This window comes from Crassostrea angulata, chromosome 4, assembly GCF_025612915.1.
Source record: "Crassostrea angulata isolate pt1a10 chromosome 4, ASM2561291v2, whole genome shotgun sequence".
Lineage (NCBI taxonomy): Eukaryota > Metazoa > Mollusca > Bivalvia > Ostreida > Ostreidae > Magallana > Magallana angulata.
This window is the reverse complement of record NC_069114.1, coordinates 22,850,642-22,855,831: the sequence shown is the minus strand read 5'-3', so window position 1 is coordinate 22,855,831 and position 5,190 is coordinate 22,850,642. Positions and strand designations below refer to the sequence as shown.

Genomic DNA, 5,190 nt, shown 5'->3' with positions numbered 1-5,190 from the left:
CAAGTTAGACATCTGCCTTAAATTAAAATTAAATTCAAACACAACCAGGTAGCTGGAGACAGAGTTGATGTTCAAATTTGACATGTTTTTCTACTTTTTTTTATGCATATATACCTTAGAAAGATAGAAATAGGTTCTTTCTGGTTCATTTCAAAAGTAATGATCATAGCAGATGTTATTTCAAAGTCAAATGTACATTTACATATCCTACATTTAATCTTAATGCAAACAATTGGATAGAGAGGGGGGGGGTTGATTTTTCAATTACGTAAACACATCTTAATATCTTTATAAAATAAAAAATAAAGGAAACATAATTGCATACTTTTATTGAAAAACAAATTTTCACAACAATTATGAATTTCTTTAAACAGCCTTAATTTTGTTTTTCATAATTTCTTATCAAACTCAAACCACAACATGGCATAATGCTTTCTTCAAGTTCGATTATTGTTCATGCGTTATCCGATTTAATTTGAATTACCACTAAATAGTCTGTAGAACACAAGGAATATGCATGTGGATAGAGGTGACAGGTTAATCTCAAGAGCTGACCCACAAGAATCAACAGGTAAAAGCCATGTGGTGCCATGTGGTAACAAGAGTCTGTTTTGAGCTGAAATAAAAAAAAAATTAGCTGTGTTTACATACATGTACTAGTAATAGCTGTGTTTACATTAACATATGCATAGTATTTCTGGAAAAAATACACTGACCATGCAGTGTAATTCAGGTTGCACAACACTATTAAATTCCCCTATATAATCTTACCAAACCCACTCACCTTTAGACTGCTCTCACTCAGGTACAACAAACTTCCCAGACGTTTCCTTTTCACATGTTAAAGTACTATTCTTACTGTACATTTCAGTACCAAAAAAATACCTACCCATCCACAAAGGCGTGAGACTTTGTTTACATCTAAGTCAAGCAGGTGCTTGAAAACCATGCCTGGAGCCAAAAAATTAAAAACATTTCTTGGCCTCCTCAATTTTTTTTAAGCATATTATCTGAAGTAAAATACTTGAATTTACACCTCATAAAAAAATTGGGCACCCACCTCTTAGGAAAAACCCTCAAATCAAAGGGAAAAACTGGGTTCTATATTCTGTCCGCCATGTTTTGACGTGAACCTTCAGAGAAATAGTGTTGTGATACCTGCAACAAAATAAAGATTTTTTTAAGAATTTTATAAAATGCTGTTTTAGGAACTTGAAACATATCTGTAAGTGATATTGTATATGAATTTTTGCTTTGAAGGCTAACAAAGCACTACAGGCCAAATGAAAAATGTGTTTGTTTTGAAGTGAGTAGTGGTCAAGTGGACATTTTTTAAGCATTGCATAAGTGTTTGTAAATTTATGAATTTAATAACTTGTACTTTATGAAAGAGTATGAATTTTCACAGATTGTTGTTGAGATATTAGACTTGCATTTGCCTGTGTTTCATGTGATATTCTTTGAGCAGTGTATGCATTTTTTTAACATTTCATTGTGTAAATATTGCTTATGATATGATAAAATTATGAAATAGATTTATTAAACCAAAACAGTGTGTTGTGTTTTTAATTCAAAACATGAATTTAAACAAAGATAAATACCTTGGCTTCCATTTTACTGCAAAGGCATTAAGGATCTGCCACTCTAATAAACCATGAAGGTCCAATTTGGCATGGTACTCACACAAGAGCCAAGCACTGGAGGCTGAAGAAACATAAATTAGTCATGGTCAATTCATAAGATCCTGACAACAAATAAAAGCTGCTGAATGCTTGACCACAGGACATTCTACTGAGTATTACCAGAAAGCAAGCAGCAAATTAGAAAATGAAGGGACAGAGCAAAAGTAAGAGTGTGCAATTCAAAGCCAAGGATGGGCGTCGCAGAGGTCCTGGCCATAGGGGATGGGGTAAAAAGAGGCAGCCCTCCAAGTATTTGAGAAGTCAAACAAGAACACAGATCAGCAAGACAGGAAAATGCATTCTGAAGGACGTGGTCTCAGCCATAGAGACCACAGGACCCATCATGCAACTCCGCCCGAGAACTGCATGCACAGTACCTGAGAAGGACAACCCTAGCAAACAGGAGCAGAACTACAGAATGCTCCACATGGGGAAGACGTGTGAGATGTTCAACACTGCCTACCAGCAGCACAAACTACAGAGTCCTAAATGCCCTACCTACCTTGAGTTTGACTTTGAAGCTGAACAACAAAAGGGAGTCTGCTGGAAGGAGACCCTTAAATGCCGGTACTGCAATTTCCGTTCAGTACAAAATAACCTGTACGAAGAAATGCAGACAGACAGCCAGGGTCCAAAGACTGCTAAACCAAACATAAGCCTATGGGTAGCCTTAATGGACAATTCAATAATGGGGACCAACCTACAAGAAATATTCCTGGCCCTCAACTGTCCAGCCCCATCCTACACTGGACTGCAACGCAATGGGGGTAAGGTTGGTCCCAGGATGGTGGAGATGGTAAAAGAAGACTTGAGACGTGAAAGAACCTACCTGAAGGACACTCTGGAAAACTGCGGATACCCACGCCTCACATCCATACCAGTTGAAGGTGACGGCCGCTACAACAACCCACTGTACTGGTCTCGGGACAGGAATCTATTCCAGCCTGCAACACAGAGTACTTACACCATAAGTGAAAATGTTACCTCTGATAAAAAAAATCATAGGTGTCACTGCAAAAAACAAGCTTTGCCGTAAGCGTACAAAGGGGAGCAAGTGCCCAGAGCATCCAGGAAAATGCTCAGCGTCCCTAACCATGGATGCACCCATCGGCTGTGAACACCTCGCCACCGAGGAAATCTGTCATGACTTCCTTACAGACAGAGAACCCACCCTCATTAGCCATATGACTACAGACGGAGACAGCGCAGCATTCCGCGGTGTGCAGAAAGCAATGAGGGAACATGGACAGACCGTGGAGGCCCCGAGAGATACCCTGCACCTTGCCCAGTCCCAGAAGAAGGCGGGCGGACAATGCAAAATTTAGCCAGAACATGTTCCCCGGGAGGACCGCCACTGAGAGGCAGGCCACAAAAAGAAAATTTTCAGTGGACCTAATGAAGAGGTGCACAGCTGAGTATGATATAGCACAGAAAAAATTCTTTGGATTTTCAGAAAAGCTGATCCACACCCTAAGCTTGGCAACACATGCCATAGTTGAGTGCTACTCGGGCCGCTGCGGCGGTACTTGCACAGAACACTCACTCGTGTGCAGCGGCCTACCTACAGACTGCTGGCCAAAGGAGTACCTACCACCAAACTCAAGGACCCTTAACCCCACCCTGGAGGATGAAGAGACCATACGCCGCCTCGTGGACTTCCGGTTTAGCAAGAGTACCATCACCAATACTCAGAAGTCCGAGGCACTTCATAGAGGATACTCTAAATCCAATCCAAAGAATGTTACCTGTGCTGTGAGCTTTGAGTCCCAAATCTATTCTGCCATCCACAGGATGAACCATGGTCCCGGGAAATCCACCGTCCTAAAGTGTGCTGCCCTTGGTGCTCCCCTGCCTGAAGATACCCGGGTGACGAGACAACTAGAAAGAAAACAGGAAATATACATAACAGACAAGAAGAGGAAAAAATCATCGGGCTGAATTTCGAGAAATTCGAGATGTACTTCCAATAAAAAACTGGTACCGAGGCTGGATATTCCAAGGGAATGAGTGATCCCCCCATACCAAAGAGTGTCACTAAGAACAAAAGTGAACACTCGTACAACAAGCAACAAAAGTGACTTACCTCTACCGCTCAAAAAGACAATCAGGATAGCCGGCATGTTTTAAGCAGACTTTTGGGACTAAATTCTTACATAGTTGTCTCTCATTATTGACATGTGCTTCCTCTAGACTTAAGTGTAATGGATTTATGCAGAGTGAATTGTGACATATGTGTGAAATCTGTTTATCGTGTGGAATTTGTAATGTATTTGTGTGCAACATGTACATAAATCTGTGTGCCAGGAAAACTTTTCTTGTGTTGTCAGGTAGTGTAATTTTGACCCTACCATACTTTGGCCCCTGATTATTCCCCCTCCTCCGACAATTTGAAGCTAAACTGTTATCAAAAAAATCACACCCCAAACTATTCACCCTTCCCCTATCAACTTTTTCTAATAAAACTTCTAATTTCTCTCGTCTCCATTCAGCATCCATGATTTTTATAAAAAATCCCTTTAAGACCCAGACTTCCTTTAGATGCTAAAATTATCCCATGAAACTAAGGTAAACATAAACACTTACCTCCCGAGTTTTCTCTCTTCAGGTTGCACAACACTATTAAATTCCCCTATATAATCTTACCAAACCCACTCACCTTTAGACTGCTCTCACTCAGGTACAACAAACTTCCCAGACGTTTCCCTTTCACATGTTAAAGTACTATTCTTACTGTACATTTCAGTACCAAAAAAATACCTACCCATCCACAAAGGCGTGAGACTTTGTTTACATCTAAGTCAAGCAGGTGCTTGAAAACCATGCCTGGAGCCAAATCACCCCACTCTGTATGAAAAAAAAATTAAAAATATTTCTTGGCCTCCTCACTTTTTTTTAAGCATATCATCTGAAGCAAAATACTTGAATTTACACCTCATAAAAAAATTGGGCACCCACCTCTTAGGAAAAACCCTCAAATCAAAGGGAAAAACTGGGTTCTATATTCTGTCCGCCATGTTTTGACGTGAACCTTCAGAGAAATAATGTTGTGATACCTAATAAGTATGACATATCCCTATACATGACATAACATTTAGGCAGTACAAGATCAAAAATTTGCATATCAATTTAAGTCATAATATAATATTAAAAATTTTTTTTAGGTATAGACACTTCTCAAATTGAGAGAGAGAGAGAGAGAGAGAGAGAGAGAGAGAGAGAGAGAGAGAGAGAAAGTTTGAGAGTTTATTACTTGTAGTGCAACAGTCAATATTTCAATTCGTAAATTACAAAGGAATTTTACCCATCCGAACAGCGTGAAAGTACATGTATTAGCTTCTGGTATACCATGTTTTATCAATTCTACTAGTTTGTTTTTTTTACAAATAAATTTAGCGAGGGTTTTTGTTTCTTTTCTTATAAATTACATGTTTTAAAAACAATACTATGTGTAATAAGCATAAAACATGTATGAGTAAACTTGATGAAGAATTTTTAATGTTATAGATTA

The 5,190-nt window shown here is 39.1% G+C and overlaps 1 long non-coding RNA gene across 1 annotated transcript; it reads right to left on the bottom strand.

The window, feature by feature from the left end:
- Positions 1-312: 312 nt before the first annotated feature.
- LOC128182530 (uncharacterized) lies at positions 313-1,053 on the bottom strand. Its single transcript, XR_008243428.1, has 2 exons — positions 890-1,053; positions 313-616 (listed from the first exon to the last, which is right to left on the bottom strand). It is a non-coding gene; the product is annotated as an uncharacterized LOC128182530 (long non-coding RNA).
- Between the last annotated feature and the right edge of the window lie 4,137 nt (positions 1,054-5,190).